The sequence below is a fragment of the Lissotriton helveticus genome, chromosome 7, assembly GCF_964261635.1.
Source record: "Lissotriton helveticus chromosome 7, aLisHel1.1, whole genome shotgun sequence".
Lineage (NCBI taxonomy): Eukaryota > Metazoa > Chordata > Amphibia > Caudata > Salamandridae > Lissotriton > Lissotriton helveticus.
Window position 1 is genome coordinate 1,126,237,273 of NC_136068.1, and position 23,250 is coordinate 1,126,260,522.

The window sequence follows — 23,250 nt, forward strand, 5'->3', positions numbered from 1 at the left end:
CAAGTATGTTTTATATATATTAAGCTCTAGCCTGAAGTGAGAAGCTTACCATTGAGATTTGTATCTAAAGCCCTTAATATGTTTCAGAGCCCATATCAAGTTAATAGATTTGTGGTGGAATCATTCTAATTTGCTGATCAAAATATGCATTGAAATTCCACTGGCAATAAACATACATTATGTATCCATGTGGGTCTGGCATCATGCACTGCTCAATTTAACGCAGACAAATTGCAACATAACTAGTAGGTTTTACCTCCTACAACTTCAAAGACCATCAATTCAAATCTGATTAAGGGAGCCCACTCATACTGCTGACTAATTCAAATACCACCAATGCAAAACTGTTTTTATCAAATCCAGTCCTGGATATATATATGCAAAAATTGTAAGATTCGGTTCTTTCTGTCTATTCCTATCCTAATATGTTCGGAGCACACATAGAATGGCAAGCTGTTTATGCACAGACTACATATAGAAATCTGCAGCAGATGCATCAAATCATTGACCTAATTCACCTTTACCAATTGTGACCTAAATTTTGCTGTCATTATTACAGCTCGAGATACAAAAATAGTTTTAGCAATGATAGCCATTAACTCTACAAGTACTAACAAAGAGCAAGAAAAACAACTTATTTTTGTGATTTGAAATACATGCTGTGACTTTCATTTAAAAAATCGCAGATGGTGGGCAAAAGCATCATCAAAAACATTGGATGACACGTCCCGGGCTACGCCATGCAAAATTAATAAAATATGATGTTAAAAAAAAAAAAACCATTGGTGGTGACAAGATCGCCCTGAACAAACTTCTATGGGCCGTGAGCGGAAGCACTATGAAGTTAAGAGCTTTCAACAGTTCCTGGGAAAGTGAACATCTTTTGACGGAGCACCTCCTGCCCTGCCCTGTTGCCACACTAACCACAATCCTACGAAAATATTTTGGTTCCTGATGCAATGTGCAATTTTTCTTAATCACGCGAATGACAATTGGGCCTAAGCCATGGTCGCCAACGCACAACAAGGGAATGTTATTCTAAGCGTCAACAGCAAACTGGTAAGGCCACTGTCATAAAACTGGCTGCAAAGAGAGAAAGAAAATACAGGGGGCACAAACTGACAAACGCTGGCAGTCTTAATGCAGACATCACGCTGGAAAGAGTTATATTGTACTATTTATAAAATTAGAATATTGATTAAAAAGAGAAATGTTCTTAATTTCTCACTAACGGAGTGGTGTAGGTACGTGGCAGGTAACGAGTGCTTCAAAATCCCCTGAAGGCAAACTCTTTGTTACTCACAATTTAATTTTCTTTTGTTTTTTCATAGCATGCACTAATGCTGGTGATTTAATGGAAATGAGGTCATGGAAGAAAAGGAATTGCGGCTTAGTAGAAAATCACGGGATTCAGTCAAGTAGAGAAGCAAATATTACAGCTAAAATCAGGGGGCGGCTGGTACCCTTTGAAAGTGGCCGACGAGTGAAGTGCCCAACCAGTTCTCAAAAAAACTAAATAAAATACCCCTCTCCAAGAGCCCAAAGTAAACCACCAATACCCTCCAAAAGCTCAAAATAAAATATCCCCTTGCTTCAATAGTAAAAAAAAAAACTAGAATAACATATTAAATAAATAGTACTTACCCCACAGCGGCATGCCCTCTGTCCTCCTTGGAGTGCTACTTTTGAATCTGCAATCGAGTTCCATAACCAATCCAGACACTGCTCTCATTCTGTTAACCAGCATGAGAGAAGTTCCTGGATTGGATAGAGCGGTTTGGCTGGACGTTCTTTCAGTCCCTTTAAGTCTGTGCTTGGTCTCCACCCAACTGTCTAAGACAGCTGAGTGGAGATCTTCAAAGTTCGCTTGTCACTTTGGACGGCACAAGACAGCTGGCAAAAGTGACATGCGCACTTTCAAGCATCCAGCCATCCACTGCTCCTGTCCTCTTCTGCCAATTGGCAGCAGAGGACATGCCCCATATGTCTTTGGGCTTGGGGTCGGCTGACTGCTGCAGTGCGCATGTCAGAAAAATAAAATGGCATTTGCATTTTTTCATTACCAATTTATTTTTCCTGCATGGCAGGCAAGCAGGCAGGGTCTGACACTCCCTCCTCCTCTTGCAAAAACCGCTGCTGGCTAAATGCTATACAAAAAGTGTACCAATAGGCTGTAAAAGGGAGTAAGCAAGCCCTTCTTTCGTAACATTAATCACCGACTCAGAGGGAGAATTTAACAAGCGCTCCAGCACCAGAAATGTCCACAAAACCTGTCCACAAGAGCATTGAAACAAGCAAGTAATGTTTCCTGTGCAAGCACCACGTTCAAAAGAAGTACATGACAATTTGGAATGAAAAGCAAGCACAAAATAAAAAAAATACTTGTACAGACCCTGCATTCGGAGCTCAGGTCAAGATTCTTCTGCCCCAATCTGACCACTGTAATCGGCCACTTGACATGCTGTCCACTTTTACGTGGTCGGAGGAAAGGTGAGGAAGGGAACCATCATGATGCACATGGTAAGAATGACTGCTGCACCACTGGCATATAGCATCTCCCCATTTCAGTTCAGTTCAGTTCAACTTTATTCGGATACAATAGTACCCATAAAAGCACACAAAACACAAATACATCACAGTGGTTAATACAAAGGATTAAAATTCAACATACAAGTTTCCAAAGTGCCTTGTGCAAAACTATCCATCATGTCATTATATATAATTGTTAAAAACAGTTTGCAGATTATATCATTCGGTGTCAAGGGTCCATCATAGATCTCCGCGCCCTTGATGTGGTTTTTAAGAAAGCGCCAGTGCGAAAGATACGTTCAACGTCATCTAAATCTACCATTAATCGGTACGCTGCCTCCAGAGTAATTGGTCTTCTTGTATTAAAATAAGGATATAAAAACTGCTTGGAATATTTGATGTAATGTTTGCAGAAAAATGTAAAATGCATAATAGTTTGCTCACTCCTCCCATCACAAGAACACAAGTTAAAATTCAAATTTGGGCTATATCCAAGTGGGAAGCAAAGTGCAAATCGAATTGTGCCTTCTCTTAGTCGGAACAGTAGGCTCGTTTCCCAACGGCTCATTGGTAAGGTCAAGTACGTGTGAAGCGGATAGCAATATTGTTCAATAGCCATGTAGTTACGCCCAGTTGATTTCCTGGTCTCTGCCACCTCCTACTCATTATTATATAGGGAGTACAAAGTGTTCTGCAGTTCCTTTTTTGCCACTGAAGCTGCTATTATGGGGTCCCGGAAAACACTTTCTCTATTTATACTGCGCAAACTACTCAGCACACCGCTTAGCCATGGGATTTCTAAGCCCTTCTCACAGCGTAGGCAGTCCTTAATGATCAGCTGTGTCAAGGATGCCGCTTCGTTCTTTCACACTGCAACCCACATAAGTGCCGGACGTGCCTAATAAAATCAGTTATAAAATTACTATTGAGCTCTTTGTGACATATATATTGGTGGGTAGAAATTGGGATGTTCAATAATTTTCTGCAAAACCTATTTTCTTCCTGCTGGATTGCAGAGCAGTTCACCATTCCCCAGATCTCGGTGCCATATATGGCCACCGGGGTGCACTAAAGTTTATACATTTTCTGTACAGCTAAAAGCGCACCCGTGGTCTTTGGACGGGGTAAGCTTAAGATCGAGTTGGTAGCCTTTGAGAACTTGCACCGGGCGTGAGCTAAATGCTCACTCCAGGAGCCGTTCGCAGCAAAGGCCAATCCTAAATAAGCGAAAGATCTTACCGATGTCAGTTTTTGGCCATCTATTGTAATCGGGTCTATGTCACGCTTCCCCGGGCCACTGCTCATTAAAAAAGAGTTCTTAATATTCACCCGCAGGTCTATTTTTTTCATATAAATGTTAACATTTTTAACAAGAAGACGCAGTGAATTTGGAGTACGGTCTATAAGAACCGCATCGTCTGCATAAAGCAGCACTGGGATGGTCTCTTTGTTAATATATGGGATGTCTTCAGTAGCCAATTTCAGAGAGGCATTGAGGCCGTTGAAGAGCTCTCCAACCCCAACGCCGGAAACAACGACATCACCCCTTCACAAGACCTCTGCAACTCCCTCGCCTCCTACTTCCACAACAAGATCGCGGACATACACAACAGCTTTAGCTCCCAACCGACGCACGCCACGACCGAACCACCGCCCCCCACCACCACCCTCCGCGCCTGGACCCCGATCAGCACCGAAGACACCGTCCGCACGATGAACTCCATCCACTCCGGATCTCCGACCGACCCCTGCCCTCACCACGTCTTCAACAAGGCCGACGCCGTCATCGCACCCCACCTGCGGGACATCATCAACACCTCCTTCGACACCGCTACCTTCCCGGAGAGCTGGAAGCACGCCGAACTCAGCGCTCTACTAAAGAAGCCATCAGCCGACCCCACCGACCTCAAGAACTACCGCCCCATTTCGCTGCTCCCGTTTCCTGCAAAAGTCATCGAGAAGACCGTCAACAAGCAGCTGGCCGCCTTCCTCGAGACGAACGGATCCCTCGACCTCTCGCAGTCTGGCTTCCGGGCCAACCACAGCACCGAGACCGCCCTGATCGCAGCTACCGATGACATCCGAGCCCTGCTCGACAACGGAGAAACAGCGGCCCTCATCCTCCTATACCTCTCCGCGGCCTTCGACACTGTCTGCCACCGTACCCTAGTGCAGTGCCTCAGCAACGTCGGAATCCAGGAGAAGGCACTGGAATGGATCACCTCGTTCCTCGCCGGAAGGACACAGAGAGTCCGCCTCCCCCGTTCAGATCAGAAGCCACCAAAGTCATCTGCGGCGTTCCTCAAGGCTCCTCGCTCAGCCCAACCCTCTTCAACGTCTACATGAGCCCCCTCGCAGCCATCGCACGCCAACACAACCTCAACATCATCTCCTACGCCGACGACACCCAGCTGATCCTCTCCCTCACCAACGACTCCGCCACCGCTAGAGCCAACCTACACGAAGGGATGACAGACGTAGCCAAGTGGATGATGAGCAGCCGCCTGAAACTGAACTCGGACAAGACGGAAGTCCTCATCCTGGGATCCTCACCCTCTGCCTGGGATGACTCCTGGTGGCCCCCCGCCCTGGGCAGCGCACCCAAACCAACAGACCACGCACGCAACCTGGGCTTCATCCTGGACTCCTCCCTCTCCATGACCAGACAAGTCAACGCCGTCTCCTCGTCATGCTTCAACATCCTGCGCATGCTATGTAAGATCTTCCGGTGGATCCCCACCGAGACCAGGAAGACGGTCACCCAGGCCCTCGTCACCAGCCGCCTGGACTACGGCAACTCCCTCTACGCCGGAACCACCGCCAAACTCCAGAAGAGACTCCAGCGGATCCAGAACGCCTCAGCACGACTCATCCTGGACATCCCCCGTCGCAGCCACATCTCCGGACACCTGAGAGATCTGCACTGGCTACCGGTCAACAAGAGAATCACCTTCCGTCTCCTCACCCACGCACACAAGGCCCTACACAACCAAGGCCCAGGATACCTCAACAGCCGCCTCAACTTCTACGCTCCCACACGCCAACTTCGATCGACCGGCCACGCCCTCGCCGCCGTCCCCCGCATCCGAAGAGCCACCACAGGAGGAAGGTCCTTCTCCTACCTGGCCGCCAAGACTTGGAACTCCCTCCCAAACCACCTCCGCCGGACCCAGGACCACCTCGCCTTCAGGAAACAGCTCAAGGCCTGGCTGTTCGAGCAGTAGCGGACCCCCCCTCCCCTAGCGCCTTGAGACCCTCCGGGTGAGTAGTGCGCTATATAAATGCTGTGATTGATTGATTGATTGATTGATTGATAATAAAAAGCAGGGGGGCCAACACGCATCCTTGTCTGACTCCCCTGCCAATATCAATGGTCCCCGAAACCTCTCTACCCGCCCCAATCCTTACTTGGGCCTTGAGGTCTCTATGCAAATATGCCAGAAAATTTACCATAGTTTCGTCCAATCCACCAGCCAAAAGGATTGCCCACAGCCTTGACCTATTAAATAGGTCAAAGGCTGTGGACAAATCCATGAAAGCCATGTAGACAGGGGACCTCTTTGCGATAGCGTATTTACCAATAATTAGGTTTAGGTTGAGGCATTGTTCCTTGGTTACCTACCTTATCCCTAAAGCCCAACTGGCATGGATCTAGAATGTCGTTTGCTTCTGTCCAATCCACAATTTTATTATACAAGACTCTTCCTAGGATTTTGAGGGTATTGTCTATTAGGGAGATAGGTCGATAGTTACACGGAAGAGATCTATCTCCCTTCTTAAAGATCGTGACTATTATACTTTTAGCCCAAGTATCTTTGCCAATGTCAGGTTATTGAAAATATTAAAAAGCAGCGGGGGCCAGAAGGCCGGGTTTCACTTAATCAGGTCGATAGGGAGCCCGTCTGGGCCCGGCGCTTTGTTGCCTATACTCTGATTAATCGCTTCCACTACTTCTGAAATATTTATGTCCATAGGTATTGGATTAAAGGTTAAAGGTTGATTCGCATGGAGATGGGGTGGAGTAAATAACTGAAAAATGATCAACCCATGCATCGCTAGCAATATTGCAGCTGATCGGAGTCAGAGACTGGCCCATAGAACGGGCTTCCCTGACCGCCGCCCAGAAGATGTTACCATTTTTTAAACTAGCAGCCTCGGACAATTTGTGCCATCGTTCCCTCAGGAGTTCATTCTTCCTGCATCTGATAGCCTCCTTATATTCCTCTCTAGCCTGTTTGACTCCTATTGAGCACCTCGGGTGGTATCTAATGCCATACGTAAGTTCCTATTCGCTTGGGAACAATTGTGGTTAAACCATCTAGGAATGGGTACCACCTTAGAGGGGGTTTAGAGAGGATGGATTTGATCGTCTGACAGATATTTCCAAAATCCTCAATTATCTGCCCTGATGGCGATTCTAATGAGAGGCAGGAATCAATAAGAGGCCTATTATCCTTTACCAATTTCCAAAAAATGTCAGAATTATCCGCCCCCTTCCAGCACAATCTTAAGTTATCAGTTGATACTACTAAGTTTGCAGCCCCACATTCGGTCTGAAAGATCGGCCGTTGGGCTGTGTATATCATTACCTTAATGGGGTTGTGGTCTCCGAAGTCAGAGGGTATGACTTCGACAGAGACCAACTGTTTTTCAATCAGAGGGCATACAAAAAGGTAATCAATTATAGATCTACATCCCCTTTCCCTACAAGTTGGATGATTGGTCGTGGTTAACCCTACGACCAAGTCCATAACGTTGGATAAGTTACGCCATTTAGTCAAACGTTCGAGTTCTCTACCTCTGCTTATAGATTGTGCGAAATAAGCTGATCCCTCATTAGATCCCATATCATTAATTTTAGCATTAAAATCACCCCCACTACTATACCCAAGAGGTCTCCGTTATTAGATTGGTTATCCAAATCTGAAATAAAATCGAAAAGCTTTATAAAACTCTTGTTTGGAACTGACTGAAAATCGTTATTATAAAAATGTATCAAATAAAAGTGGATCCTTCTTTTAAAAAATACAGCCTGATAATCTAAACTATGAGTTGGGATTACCTTGAAACTTCCCCAGGCTGCCACGTTAATCCCCATAAACAATCCTCCCGAAGGTCTTCCCATCCTAGGTGTTTGGGATGGCACGCTAAAACAATGAAAACCTTCAATATATAGATCTTCGTTGGCCCAGGTTTCCTGGAACATAAGAATGTCATATTCCCTTATCGATTTTACCCATTCTGTGTTATCAAGTTTTGTTCGGAGACCTGCCACGTTCCAGCTCAATACTCTCAGACTAGCTCCATTGTCACTTTTTACTAAATCTGTCCTCCCTTGGGCACAGTTAGGTTTGATTAGTGTGTTTTGGGTTGGCGTGTCGCTAGCATCTCCAACGGATAGCATGTTTAATGGTCAATCTTGCAGATCCAGACTATATTTGGGGTTAACGGTGGCTTGTAAAAGTAGCCCAGAGGGAGTGTACTGATGTTAGTCGGGGGATTAAATGTCTCATCAGTAACAGATAAAAGGTGATGAACCAGCTGGAGCCTTCTAAAATTTAGGACAATGCAGTCCCCCTCTATACATTTGTTTGAGGGTCCAACCCACCCTACTCTCCTGGCCATGATTATGTCCTCCCTTCTATGTGGGTCAAAATTGTTATGTTTATGGAGCCAGTCTACTGACTTATTTTGCAAATCAGACCAGGACTCCCTCTGTCCTCTCTAAGCACAGGGACCCCACCTAGAACAATCACATATGGGGCGGAGGCGGGTGGGAGGTGTAAAACATCTGGATTATTAGTGGGGCTAGACTCGCTAAACACACTGTTTACATTATTGCTGCTATTGGTCAGCCTTATGCCCTGCTTAGATGACATACTTTGGTTAGTGCTTCCCTTGTAACTTTTACCAACATTCCCTGTTAACAGCCTGCCACTTCTGTTAGTATTGGTGTTACTTTTTGCCGATAACGATGCCCCCCTTCCCCACGTAAGTCGTCGGAGGCAGCTTGGAGTGGCACCATGGGATCAGCTACGCTTCGAGAGTGCGGGTCCTTATCACAAATTGTTTGCCCACTTATTCGGCCAGCCAACATGGGTTGCAAAGCGTTTGTGCCTCCCCGTCCCTATTTATATTTGCTGCCACATCATTTATCTTAGACATTTCCTTCCATATGACATCAAGTTTCTTTACAAAAATCCCCATTAGGACATCTAATCTAGATTCAAAACCTTCCATTAAAGTATCTAAAATGTCAATGCCCATATCAGTTGTATTAGGGCCAATAGCCCGGAAGTCTTCAGTCTGAGTGGAAATGGAGTTAATCAGCCTTGCCTCCGTTGTTCCATTGCCACTCCCTCCTTCGTTGCTACTCGGGACATCTGTATTGGGATCTGTTATATTTCGCCTGGGTTTTGCCTGGTTTGATTTTGATGATTTTTCTTTCCTCCAGGTACTAAAGCGGTCGGTGTCCGCCCTCTAGTTACCTTGCCTCGTGTGTTGCTGGCGGGGGCATTTAAGTCCTGGATGGCCGGAGAGGAGGTAGATAAGCTGTTTATAACTTCTATATCCGTACTCAAAGGCACAGGGGAAGATCTCAAATTGTGTACAAAAAATAAATCCTGAGTGCCCGCAGTTGACAGACGTAAATGGGGCGGGGCAAGGTCTAACGATAGACGTCTCTCGGTTGCATGTATCTCGTGTATGAGCACCGATTCGGCCCTTATGATAAAGTCATCAAGTGTGCCGACTACCCCCTTCCGTTTAGTCATTTTGGCAGTAAAAACTTCACTTAATACGTTCAAAGTCTTGGTAAGGGATCAGTATATCACCTTTGCTTTATATAAACCCCGGTGTCAAGGGGGAGGGGCTGCTGCTCTGCCGGTCGCCCCGCTGGTTTGTGTGCTGTGTGATCCTTTGTGCTTGCCCTCGCTGTCCTGCGCCAGCAAACGCCGATTTCGAAGCGTCTCCCGCGGAGCGGGAGGCGCGAGGCGCTGAAATAACCCCCAGTGTCAAGGGGGAGGGGCTGCTGCTCTGCCGGTCGCCCCGCTGGTTTGTGGGCCGTGTGGTCCTTTGTGCTTGCCCCCGCTGTCCTGCGCCAGCAAACGGCGATTTCGAAGCATCTCCCGCGGAGCGGGAGGCGCAAGGTGCTGAAATAACCCCCAGTGTCACGGGGGAGGGGCTGCTGCTCTGCCGGTTGCCCCACTGGTTTGTGGGCCATGTGGTCCTTTGTGCTTGCCCCCACTGTCCAGCACCAGCAAACGCCGATTTCGAAGCGTCTCCCACGGAGCCGGAGGCGCGAGGTGCTGAAATAACCCCCGGTGCCATGTGGGAGGGGCTGCTGCTCTGTCGGTCGCCCCGCTGGTTTGTGGGCCGTGTGGTCCTTTGTGCTTGCCCCCGCTGTCCTGCGCCAGCAAACGCCGATTTCGAAGCGTCTCCCATTTCACTAATGGGCAATATCAACGCTGTATACATCTTCACAAACGCTATGTTCCTGTCAGACTCTGCCGTAATCGATGTCTGAACCACATCAGTGCCTGACTCACGAACAACCGCTGCAAGGTGTGGGTGATAATTAGTGCTATTCTGCCAACCTACAGGGACTCAGGGGCTCATTTACAACTGTTTGATATAGTGCAGCTCCACAAACCTTTCTGCTGCGCTGCCCAACGTCAAAAGAAAAGGTCAGGAAGGTGCTGTATCTATAAGATATGGTGCATTCCTTTCCTCTTATACTGTGCTGGTGCTCAAATGGTTGCCCTGCCTAATGCAGACATGTATCATGGTGCAAGGGTGTCTGCGGTATATCAATGGAGGTGATTTCCACCTCCCACATAGAAAGAGGAAGAAACAAGGCGAAATAATGTTATTTCTCTTTGTTGTGCCTCCACTAGGCCTCCCATGGGGAGGAGTAGGCTTTTGACGCATTCTTAGGTTTACCGCTTGTTGTAAATCTGGGAATGTGTCAAATGCTATAGGTGTTACATGGAAACACCCACCATAACACCCATGGCACAACTTCCCATTGTAGAGTGAGTCAACACAGCGACTTGCGCTGTGTTGACTCACTCCATATTTACAAGGCCATGAAAATCCATACAGGGTGGCTTTATGTTGCCTTGTAGGTGTGTCTAAACCCTGTGCACCATTGGAATGTCACAAAATCTGACGTACCTGCGGGCACACAGCTTGTAAATAAGCCGCTCAGTCTATATGAAAATTGTTTCTAGTGTTCTAGTAGGTTATAATTTCCCCTTGTTAAATTATCACCAGCTCCCCTCTGTTTCATCCTGTAGTCAAATGCCAGCAGATCTCAAGTTCCAATTCCCAAACCCCTTTCATTTTTTAAATTCCAGAAGCCACACAGTCCCTGTCTTTCCTCACCCACTAAAATATCCCAGAGTGAATGCAAAGTGCTTTCATTTGTGCTCCTGGTAATTGGGTGTGACCTGAAGCAGGAACTGAATGCTGCCCAGCATATTAAAGAGTAGATTTCGGGGTTTTGGTTGTGTCAACTTATATTTGTGGCATCCTATGGATCAAGCTAAATAAAGACTATCTCAATCATCATAATATGACAAATTAATTTTGTCCTGAAAATAAATATCACTTATTGAGAAGGACCAAAAGCCTCAATCCCTTACCTTGAAGTAGGGGTGGGAGGTGTACTCCGCTTGGCCGATGGAGTTCACAGAGCTTTTGTCATTCCGTGTTCCACTTGGAGCATGGAGTTCGGCAAAAAAAGTCTGCTAACCGCTGACAGAGCCGAGTTCAGTTTATGGATCGTCCCGACTCTCCTCCCAAGTCTTTATGTTCCTGCCCTACATTGCTTCTGGCACGTGCTGCTGAGGGGACCACCTGCCTGGAGAAGGGCAACTTCCACTCTGAGCTGCTTCCTGCAGGACTGGCTTTTATTACTAACAGCTGTTTGGTTGAGGTTCACCTCAACTAGGCATCATGCAGGTAGGGAAAGGGAGCAGTCACATCTGTTTGTGGTGGCTGTGTTACGTGCACTGCATCACCAACTGCGATGCAGTGCACGTAACAAAATTCCTTGTATTTATTTATATGTTTACTTACTTGTTAAACTCCGTAATCTATACATCTGGGGGGTAGTAATCTATACATTACTACCCCCCACCCTGCCCCTCCCCCTCCCCACGTCACCGCCCAGCAGGTACTCCCTTTTGATGCTAACAATGTACATAACTGCGACCCACTTTTGTATGCCTCAGTATATTAATTTATGGAGTATAGTTAATAGTTGGTGTTTGATTTTATGAATTCCTGGTCTGCAGTAAGTGTAGTTACAGGGGTGGCTGCCAAATTGCCTATAGTGAGCAGGAAACTCTTCAGAAGCTCCTCGCTTGTGCTGAGCACCATAAATGTGGAAGGGCGAGATTTTGATCGATACCTTAGCACTATTGATCTAAACCTCGATCTGGTCGACTGAACCTTTGTTGCCTGTCTTTAAGGTCGAAGTACATCCATTTCCAAGTTAGTTCACCCAATAAAGGACTCTACTCCCAAAGATCACAAACAACTTCTAGCTTTCAAAAGTTTATTGTAAGGATATGATAAGCTGCAAATACAGGCATCTCAGAATGAGATTCACGAGGTACACAGGTCCAATTACATACATGTGCTCTCGGAAAGCCCTCAGACGAGCAACGGAAATCACTAACACAAGTTCTAAGAATAATAAAGCTATCAGCATTGACGCATATCTCTCCTTCATTTAAGTTGGAGGAAAACGCACAGGTTAGGCTGTCCCTACCCTGCTCTAGATGGTATCCCTACTTAACCAAGTCCCAACCTAACAAAGGTGTCAGCAGTGAATGACCCCCAAGGGAAGTCACTCACTCTAAGTCTCTTGGTGAAAACCTATAGTTCTCCAGTCATGACCCCTCTCTGCCTACCCATCCGCTCTCTAAAGGGTCCTCAGGTATCTGCTCTAACTCCACCCAGGGGTGCTGTCCCTAATACAAAACAGTCAACAACATTTGAGACGCCCCTTTCGAGACGCCCCTCACGTGGTGTAGCTTCTGGCTTTTTCCATGATGCTTTGTATTGGGCCTCATACGTTAGAGTTGACCTTGCTTCTCAGACTCTTCTCCGGCCCGCTGATACCCCTTAAACATTCCAGAACCCTCCTCCATGTCTGGGCCGTCTACTGAACAGACCTCTATTCATTCATTTATAATTGGATCCCCCCTTTTCCCTTGCAGACAGATATCTGCAGCCAAGAACCCAACTCTCATAGACTTCCAAAAAAAAAAGCTTGCAACATTTCTCAGCCCAGACATGTACGTGTAAATCAATGTTAAAACATTTCAGGCCTACAATATTTCTCATAATGATTATAGCATTCAACTTCTTCATTAATTGAAGCATGTTAATACTCTTATTCTATTATTCAGTAAACATTTTTATAAATCCTGGCCCATTAATGCAATGACCAAAACATTAATACAATCTGTGTCGTGAAAAGAAACACCTTCCCTTTCCCTCCAGCTCTGGCCCTGAGGCCTACCACATTCTGCGTTTAACCACCTACCATCTTACATTTTAACAGCTACACGACATGGATTCAGGAATAATCACATCTAATAAAATCATATAGTGTCACACATTTCTGTATTAGTTCCACTTCTACTTAAATCTCTATATTAGCTATACATTTAGAATATAATTACAGATACTATTAGCACTCATGGCATTTCTCCTCATGATTTGTGCTTACTACAGGTAAGTGTGATGCACTCATACATTTAGGTCAGTTTGCGCTCTCTCAGTTCCCCCCTTTGATGACCTCTCGGGGTCATCACTAACATTTAAACTGCAGTTATTGGTAGCATAACTTGCCTCTGCGCTTCCAGAGCCCTCAGACTCCTGTACTGATTATCTTGTATGGCAGCCAATCTCTGCAGCTGCTCTCTTTGGGCCCTTTCTGACCTTCTTGCTCTGTACCATTTGAATACCCTCACCAATCCCCACAATATGATCCCACAGATCAATATTATGATGACAGGTTTTAGAATATACCACACAAAGCTTTTGCCTAAGGTGGAAATCCACCCACCAACTGCACTCATTCCGTGGCCCACCTTTTCCCAGACATTTTCTCTACTCAAGTCTTCGATCTCCTTGTGAATATCCGTTATGTTCCTAATAACCTTCTCAAGGGGTTTTGAATTGTCTGGAATGTAAGTGCAACATTCCTGGACCTTCAAAGCCTTACAGACTCCGCCCTCTTTTGCTAGTAGGACATCTAATGCAAGACGGTTCTGAAGAACCATGGCCCTTATCGATTGCATCTCTCCTTCTACCAGCATTAAGGACTGAGCAGTGCTGGCAGACAACCTGTCGACGACTGTTGCCAGCCGTCTAATTTTAACATCATTAAGGATTAGACCTAAAAGAGGGAACATAGCTCCGAAGACATCTCCAACCATTTCGGCATCTCCTACATCTCTCCTTCCCCTCGAAGATGTCTTGCCCTCAATGATCACTAAGTCTTGTGCATGATATATTTTGGGGAAGACAATTGCTAAGTAACATGATCCATACCAGTTGTCAGGTAGTCTCACGTAGGCATTTCTTCCACATACAAAATACACATTTGGAATCACTTGCATTCCCTTCAGGAAATCTTTAGTATAGTACTCTATATTGAAAGCATGTTCACAGTCGACTTCTCCAACGTATACATTTTCATAATACGTTTTGGCTCGGTGAAGACATAGCTTTCCTCTCTGCGTTTTATCTAAAGCTATTGGACCACTACTACCCTTTCTCTTGTGTGCCTTCTCTTCCTCGGTCCAATCTGTTTTCCATTGTCCTGATTTTTTCAAAATCTTTTGTCTCCTGTAACGATCATCCACCTGCCCTATGAACTTCTTCTCGACTTCTGACACCTTGCATGTCAGGTTATTTCTACGGGCATGTGAAGTATCTAAGGTAATCCAAGGAATGAAGAACTTGGCCAATCTGTCTTCACTCTTCCAGTAATCCCATTTGTTCATCTGCTTATAATTTGGGACTTCTGGCAACACTGAATCATAATTGGAGAAATAGTATTCAAAGCTATCTCTCTCATAAAATATACTAAGCAATAAGCTACATGTAATGCCATATGTCAGCGGGAGGTGATGATATCGAATTCCTTCATCTACAGACGCCGGCAACTGCATGCAGACATAACAATTCTTAACCTCCATGGCATCCACGTATTCATATAAGAGTTTAGCATAAGCATTTGACCTAAAGTCTCCTTGGGACTCATCTACGTGTAACCTGCGGGCTTCTGCAGCTAATAACGCTTTCTCTTGAGTGTTTTCCCCTTTTTCACCAGCAACAGTAGGTGTAAGCGTTTCTACAGAATTCACATCAGTTACCTTTGCCTCTTCCTCATGTCCCTTTACATAAGAAATTGTTACCACTAAAGCTATTAATATTATCACTCCTACTATTAGTGTACCTATTATACATTTAGCTCTGCGGTTCTGGGTGCCGGCCTCCATTTCGTCAGACAATATGGCTCTCTCTTATCTTAGCAAAAAGTTCTTTTCCTCTCGTTCCTTTACAGTCTCTTTTTAATCCTTTTGTCTTTAGAATCCACACAACTGGAAGCTGACAACCTTCTTCGCAAAAGTCCTTTAACAGTTCAAAAAAAGACAACCCTAGCCCTTCTCCATCAACTCAAGGGAAGTTCCCTAAAATTTTCTGCTTCCTGGGCGCTAGGTAATCTTCTTTTTCTGTTCACTTTATTTACAAAGTCCTTTAACAGTCTACTATCAGGTTTGTGCTTGCAGCTTCAATAGCATAGTTCAATATTTCCAAACGAAGATTGTGCTCTTCATGTGCTGTTATCGTTGTACCAAAGTCGGGGAATTGCAATTCTGAAAGAAACATGTGTTTTAACTTGCTGAGGCGGGGAGGTCTGGGGAGCATGAATGTTAGTGACCCTTCTTGTTCGACACCGGGTACCAACAGTCGTATTTCCACGGTGATAATGGGCTCAGAACTGGACACCACCACCGCTCGGATCCTCCCTGTCTCCGGTTTCACAGACATTTGTCGCCAGATATGTCCACTCAGGTGTGGAGTATCTTCTGTTAGGCACACGCACTCTTCTTGACCTTCTTCGGTCTGGTGCTTCAGCGCCCTGAGCACCTTCTTCCGGATCTGAGTCTTCTGATATCGGAGGAAGGGTTACTTCTGGAGTTGACCTCAGGCTAGAACTCCTTCTTTGCGGCCAATTAGCTTCTCCACGTGCCCTTCTACTCCTTCTCCTTCTTGTCTGTTCTCTCTCTCTCTCAGACCGGTCAGTGTCTGACTCGTACTCCCAGCTACTTCCTCCTTCTGTAGCGTCGTCTGTTTCGCTGTTGTACTGACCGTCCTCAGCTTGGTCAGACTCTTCCCCTGCTTCCGCTGGCACCTCTACAGCTTGGATAGCCCCCTCTATGGCTTCTCGGTCCTCTGCTGGACGTCTATCCGAGAGAGGAGCTGTTTCTTCCAGAGGTGCTGGAACCCTTCGCGTATGTGACGCGTGGATCCAATTGGGCAGGCCTCCCACCTTCACAGCTGTGTTCGTGATCAGGATGATCTGGAAGGGCCCACGCCAACGAACATCCAGACAGCTTCTTCTCACATGTTTTTTCACCAGGACCCAGTCCCCAGGATACAGGTCATGGCACGGGCCCTGGCACGATGGAACCTCGGCAGCCTGCACTCTCGACCGATACTGCTGCTGTTTCTGTCTCACGTCATCCGGATCTTCTTCGGCGGGCTGTTCTTCCGATCATCGATTTCTAGGGGCCTTGGGGTAAGCTAACCTGGCCTAGGTTACCGTCCTCAAGAAGGCAACCATCCTCTATAGCTACCAACTGGAAGGGCGAGATTTTGATCGATACCTTAGCACTATTGATCTAAACCTCGATCTGGTCGACTGAACCTTTGTTGCCTGTCTTTAAGGTCGAAGTACATCCATTTCCAAGTTAGTTCACCCAATAAAGGACTCTACTCCCAAAGATCACAAACAACTTCTAGCTTTCAAAAGTTTATTGTAAGGATATGATAAGCTGCAAATACAGGCATCTCAGAATGAGATTCACGAGGTACACAGGTCCAATTACATACATGTGCTCTCGGAAAGCCCTCAGACGAGCAACGGAAATCACTAACACAAGTTCTAAGAATAATAAAGCTATCAGCATTGACGCATATCTCTCCTTCATTTAAGTTGGAGGAAAACGCACAGGTTAGGCTGTCCCTACCCTGCTCTAGATGGTATCCCTACTTAACCAAGTCCCAACCTAACAAAGGTGTCAGCAGTGAATGACCCCCAAGGGAAGTCACTCACTCTAAGTCTCTTGGTGAAAACCTATAGTTCTCCAGTCATGACCCCTCTCTGCCTACCCATCCGCTCTCTAAAGGGTCCTCAGGTATCTGCTCTAACTCCACCCAGGGGTGCTGTCCCTAATACAAAACAGTCAACAACATTTGAGACGCCCCTTTCGAGACGCCCCTCACGTGGTGTAGCTTCTGGCTTTTTCCATGATGCTTTGTATTGGGCCTCATACGTTAGAGTTGACCTTGCTTCTCAGACTCTTCTCCGGCCCGCTGATACCCCTTAAACATTCCAGAACCCTCCTCCATGTCTGGGCCGTCTACTGAACAGACCTCTATTCATTCATTTATAATTGGATCCCCCCTTTTCCCTTGCAGACAGATATCTGCAGCCAAGAACCCAACTCTCATAGACTTCCAAAAAAAAAAGCTTGCAACATTTCTCAGCCCAGACATGTACGTGTAAATCAATGTTAAAACATTTCAGGCCTACAATATTTCTCATAATGATTATAGCATTCAACTTCTTCATTAATTGAAGCATGTTAATACTCTTATTCTATTATTCAGTAAACATTTTTATAAATCCTGGCCCATTAATGCAATGACCAAAACATTAATACAATCTGTGTCGTGAAAAGAAACACCTTCCCTTTCCCTCCAGCTCTGGCCCTGAGGCCTACCACATTCTGCGTTTAACCACCTACCATCTTACATTTTAACAGCTACACGACATGGATTCAGGAATAATCACATCTAATAAAATCATATAGTGTCACACATTTCTGTATTAGTTCCACTTCTACTTAAATCTCTATATTAGCTATACATTTAGAATATAATTACAGATACTATTAGCACTCATGGCATTTCTCCTCATGATTTGTGCTTACTACAGGTAAGTGTGATGCACTCATACATTTAGGTCAGTTTGCGCTCTCTCAATTGCTTCAGAAAAATTCCAGTTTTCCTTCTGCAGAGCTGAAATGTAAGCCAGCAGTGATGGTTGCACAAGCTGCACTAAATGGAGCAGAACATCTCCCCATTAGGCATCTTGGTTGCTCGTGTGAAAAATCAGACCGGCATTCTGCTGGCCACGGAACTCCGCAGAGCCCTTCAGAGTTTTTAGTTAACTCAGAGATTTCCATCCACCCCTTCTTTGAAGGCTAGCGCTTTATCCATTAAATCACTATTTGCTGTAAAGCCAAAAAACGAGACAAGGGTCTGCACTGTTAGTGTCACTTTGCCAATTTCAGGATAAGGAAGTATGCCCCTAGCTATCAGAACAAGCCATTTTGCCTTTGCTTTGACCATGTTAACAATAAAGATTTATTTACTTATGTTCCTCACCTGAACAAATATCTAAATGTCTAGAGATGACAAGGAGAAGATTCCCGTGACTATAGGCTTGCAGTGTAGCTGCTATATTTAGCTAATTGGACAATCAATTGTTAAAATATAATATGCTGCTTTTCCAGTCAGTTTTCACAAACACAATAATGTGTTGCAATGTAATGTATTTTATATATTATGGTACAGATTGTCAAACTTTCACGTATCGCAACACAATGCAAGACATCTTGCTGCGCTGTGTGAAAGGCAGAGGACAGGAATGCACAACATTTAACATTATATAAGTACATTCCTTTGCTCTCCTTTTGCTGGTGCACAATGTGCTGCCTTGCACCAATGCAGGCACCCTTGAAAGGTGGTACAAGGGTGCCTCTGTTGTAATCCGGATTCTTTTTGTGCAGAAAGGGACACCTTACAGCACAAAAACAATCCTTGTACTTTTTTTTCGCTTTCTACTTGTCCTACAGAATGCAACACAAGTAGAAAGAGGAAAAACGAGGAGAAATAAACATATTTCTCTTGATTACGCCTCCTCTGGGATGGAGTTGCATTTTGACGCATTCCCAGGTCTACCACTCATGGTAACACTGGGAATGCGCCAAAATCCATGGGCAAATGCATGGAAACACCCATACTCCACCCATGGAACGCCTCCATGGCACAGATTAATGCACAGCAGCGACTTGTGCTGCATTGCATTTCTCCAGATCTACCAGGCACCCAGGGCCAAACAAGGTGACCTTGCGTTGATTGGTAAATCTGACTTTAGTGTTGTGTTGCCCTTGTGTTACCTTGCATGATGGAAAGACAATGCAACACTATGATAAATCTGCCCCTGTCTCTCTTTTCCTTGAATAGTGGAGATTATAACATTTAGAAATATTAGGTGTGCTAGAGACAGGAAAAGAAATAAAAAAGATTGTGTAAAAATAGCACAAGCAAAGAAATACCAAACATACATTAACATGTACATTCATCTAAGACATTTCATTCATCTATCCACCAACAGAAATGCATTCATTCATCTACTCACACCAACTATGTCCATCGATCAACTTATCGATCCACTCATACGCACATCTTCATCATCCATCCAGCCTTCAACACACTCATCCATGCAGTCATGCAGTCTTCCATGAATCAGGCCCAGCATAAGTTGGACAGGGAGGGTCCGTTAAAAAAGGAGAAACTACCAGAGTACTAGTTAAATCTGGGTCCATTCCCCCAGTAATTCTTCCTTTGCCCTCGTGCTTTCATACAGCCACTCTGGCTGTTTCAGCACCTGAAGGGATTGAGTGAAAGGAAAATATATCTGCAGTATTCCCATGGATCTCGTTGTTACCATCCTCATCTCACTTAGGATGCCACTCATTATAAGTATCTTAGTTTAATTACCACTCCTTTCTGGTGAAAATGTGCCTAAAAGCCCAGGCCATCCGAAGTCTACCCAACATGTTCTTTCAGTGCATGCATTCAACACATGTCACTGCAGCTTTATGATAATTGTAGCTTTTCCTTATTGGAGACATGTGTGCAAGCTTCATTAACATTCACAAGTACAGCAACAGTGCAGCAGCAGTGCTCTCTCTCTCATTCTCCCTCTCTCTCTCAGAAACACACACATACACACAAACACACACACATGGTCTAATTCACAAACTGGATTTTTCACTACACAAAGTACTGTTACAGTAGTACAACTTACTACAAGAAGCCACTTGTAATTGTAATGGTAAACAGTATTTATATAGTGCTTACTTCCTATGGTGAGGTATTGAATGAATTTGCATCCACTAGTATGGAATCCATAATTAGAGGTATATAGTTAGTAAATGAGCGTTTTTATTTTGCATTTGTTTCGTTAGGTTTGTGCTCTTGGTTTCTTTGTGTTTAGTAGAGTGTAGAGAAGGGATACGATGATGGGAATAGATTTGAAAGGGCACGTAGTAACTTAGTTTTGTAAGTTTTGGTCGTTATGCCTGATAGCTGGGTGCTGTTAGAAATTGGGTTACTGGTTGATTGGGATATGAGCCCTGGTCAGGCAACAACCACAATACTAGTGAAGGTAAGGCAAAAGCAAACCCCCAAATTAACCTGTTCTCAACTCCCTGGTAGCTTGGCACAGAGCAGTCAGACTTAACTTGAGGAGAGGAGTTGGCCTAACAGCTCAGGCATCCAACCTCGAATCTGGGGAACTGGGTTCGAGTCTCTGCAATGACGCTGAACATCCTATGATTCTGGGCAAATCACGTAATCTCCCCGTGCCTAACAAAATGAATGTGTCCTCATGTAATGCAACTGGTGCTATGTAAAGCGCTCCGATACCCGATTCGGGTCAAGTTCATAATATATACAACTCTGTAAAAAATTTTAAAAAATTAGAGGCAATGTGTAAAGTATTTGTGCAACACTCGTGGGCGCCATTTTGGGTAGGGGTGGACGGCGATCCTCGCCACACCCCTTCGTCTCCTCACTATTTAGGACCTGCCTTTTTCTGCCTCCTGTGATCGCTGGCAGCCCAGTGGCAGTGGGCTAGCTTGCGACTGCTGGAGTGCGATTGCTCGCAATTTGAAAGTAATTTTCGCTTCCTCCGCTGATTACTAGCGGTGTCAACTACCTCTCAGACCGGTCCCGCTGACCATGAGCGGTGGACCTTAATTCTTAATTTTTAATTTCCCTGCCATTACCCGCTCCGCTGATTACTAGCAGCATTTGTTTTTAATTTTCCTACCTTGCCTTCAGTACGCTTGCCGGTGCTCATTAGCGCTCGTGGGTGCCATTTTGGGTAGGGGTGGACGGCGATCCTCGCCACACCCCTTCGTCTCCTCACTATTTAGGACCTGCCTTCTTCTGCCTCCTGTGATCGCTGGCAGCCCAGTGGCAGTGGGCTAGCTTGCGACTGCTGGAGTGCGATTGCTCGCAATTTTAAAGTAATTTTCGCTTCCTCCGCTGATTACTAACGGTGTCAACTACCTCTCAGACCGGTCCCGCTGACCACGAGCGGTGGACCTTAATTCTTAATTTTTAATTTCCCTGCCATTACCCGCTCCGCTGATTACTAGCAGCATTTGTTTTTAATTTTCCTACCTTGCCTTCAGTACGCTTGCCGGTGCTCATTAGCGCTCGTGGGCGCCATTTTGGGTAGGGGTGGACGGCGATCCTCGCCACATCCCTTCGTCTCCTCACTACTTAAACGACCACTATGCGTCAGCGCAGCGGACGAGCGCAGCGGGAGCGACGTAGGCGCGCCGGAGTCGCACCAGAGTCGAGCCCGTCTGCGCCCGTCCGCGGCCGGCAGGGGCAAGGGGCAGGAGATGCTTGCCATAACACTTCATACACTGCTAGTCAACTTAGATATTATAACCTACCTGGATTGGTTCCCCCTTCAGTCACCTTGGGGAAACTCACTGCACTCGGTATTTCCTGCAACCCCCCCCCTTTTGCCTGGCCCCCCTGTTCCCTGGTCGGTCCCTGCACTGACTCACACCTCCATTCGGGTTCTACTTTTAAACACCCGCTCAATGGTCAGACACCAGGCAGATATTTTCACCTTACTGCTACAAGAAAGCCCTGACCTCCTTTTGCTTACTGAGTCCTGGCTCACAGAGAATTCTCTCCCTGACATCTTGGCAGCCCTTCCCCCAGATTATTTTATTCTCCATGCTGACCGTATTGCCGATCACCCCGGTGGGGGGGTGGCTGCCATTATCTCGAAACGTTTTCACCTTATCTCTTCATCTTCCCTTGCACTTCCACAAGTAGAGAATCTGGTTATTAATTTGGGGACGGAAGTGGGGGCCTTTTCTTTTGGCCTTTTATATCGTCCGCCCCGTCCCATGCCAGACTTTGCGGAGAAACTCTGCGAACATCTGACTGCCCTCTTGCCTTCACTACCCAGTTTCGCCCTATTTGGGGACTTCAATTACTGGTTTGATGATACCAATGCTGGGGCGCATGCCTCAGCATTATCTGAGATTCTGACTAGTCTGAACTTGAGTCAGCAAGTCACTTCACCGACGCATGCAAAAGGCCATATACTAGATCAGGTCTGGACTTCGAATATAACCCTTTCAACCCCTTCTACACTTCCATGCGTATGGTCAGACCATTTCATAGTCGACTCGACCATCACACTTAGTGGGCGAATCAAGGCCCCACTAAGGGCAGGCGGTTCTGCATGCAATTGGAAGAACTATGACTCCAAGGGTTTCATAACCACCCTGGCTTCTACCTGTCCGAACACCCTCCCTTATGAGGATATCAATAGGATGGACACCAACATCTGCAGCTGGCTGAAAGGGGCTAGTGACCAATTTGCCCCAGTAGTTTAATTCCCTTGTACCAGACACCTTAATGCCAACCGGTGGTTCTCTGACAACCTCAAGCAAATAAAACTTGAGGTACGTCAATGGGAACGTATCTGGAGGCGGGATTACTCCTTGTCTTCCAGACAGAAATTTGTTACTGCTCGGAGGGAATATAAATTGGCTATCTTATCAGCCAAATCGGAGCATATCTCTGATAGAATCCTCACTGCCACCAACAAATCTCGTGAGGTGTTCAGGATCATGAACGAACTGACCACGGACGATAGGACTCTCCCAGCTCAAACTCCGTCTAAAGAGACCTGTGATGCTCTTAACCTCTTTTTTGTTGAAAAAATTATTAAAATAAAAAACTCTATCACCATTACCCCTCAGCCGTCACTACCTTTGGACATTCTTCCGGGCAATCTATCTTCTTTCACTTTATTTCCCATTCTGGATCCTCCCTCCCTGGCAAAGCTAGCCAATCGTGTAAAATCGGGCTCGCCGGAGGACCATTGCCCTCCCGCGGTATTGCGTGAGGTTTGTTTACAATTACCGGAGTGTATACTTCCCTTTCTGAATGCTTCCCTCATCTCTGGCACAGTCCCTGGAACCTTCAAGGAGGCCATTCTCTTGCCTCTCCTGAAGAAGCCAGGGGCTGATGCGGCTGAACTTTCCAACTATCGCCCAATATCCTTGCTGCCCTACC

At 45.8% G+C, this 23,250-nt stretch overlaps 1 pseudogene; it reads left to right on the forward strand.

Annotated features, from left to right (window-relative positions):
* Positions 1 to 1,005: 1,005 nt before the first annotated feature.
* LOC144769398 (RNA-binding protein 34-like) overlaps positions 1,006 to 23,250 on the forward strand; it is a 41,566-nt pseudogene continuing 19,321 nt past the window's right edge.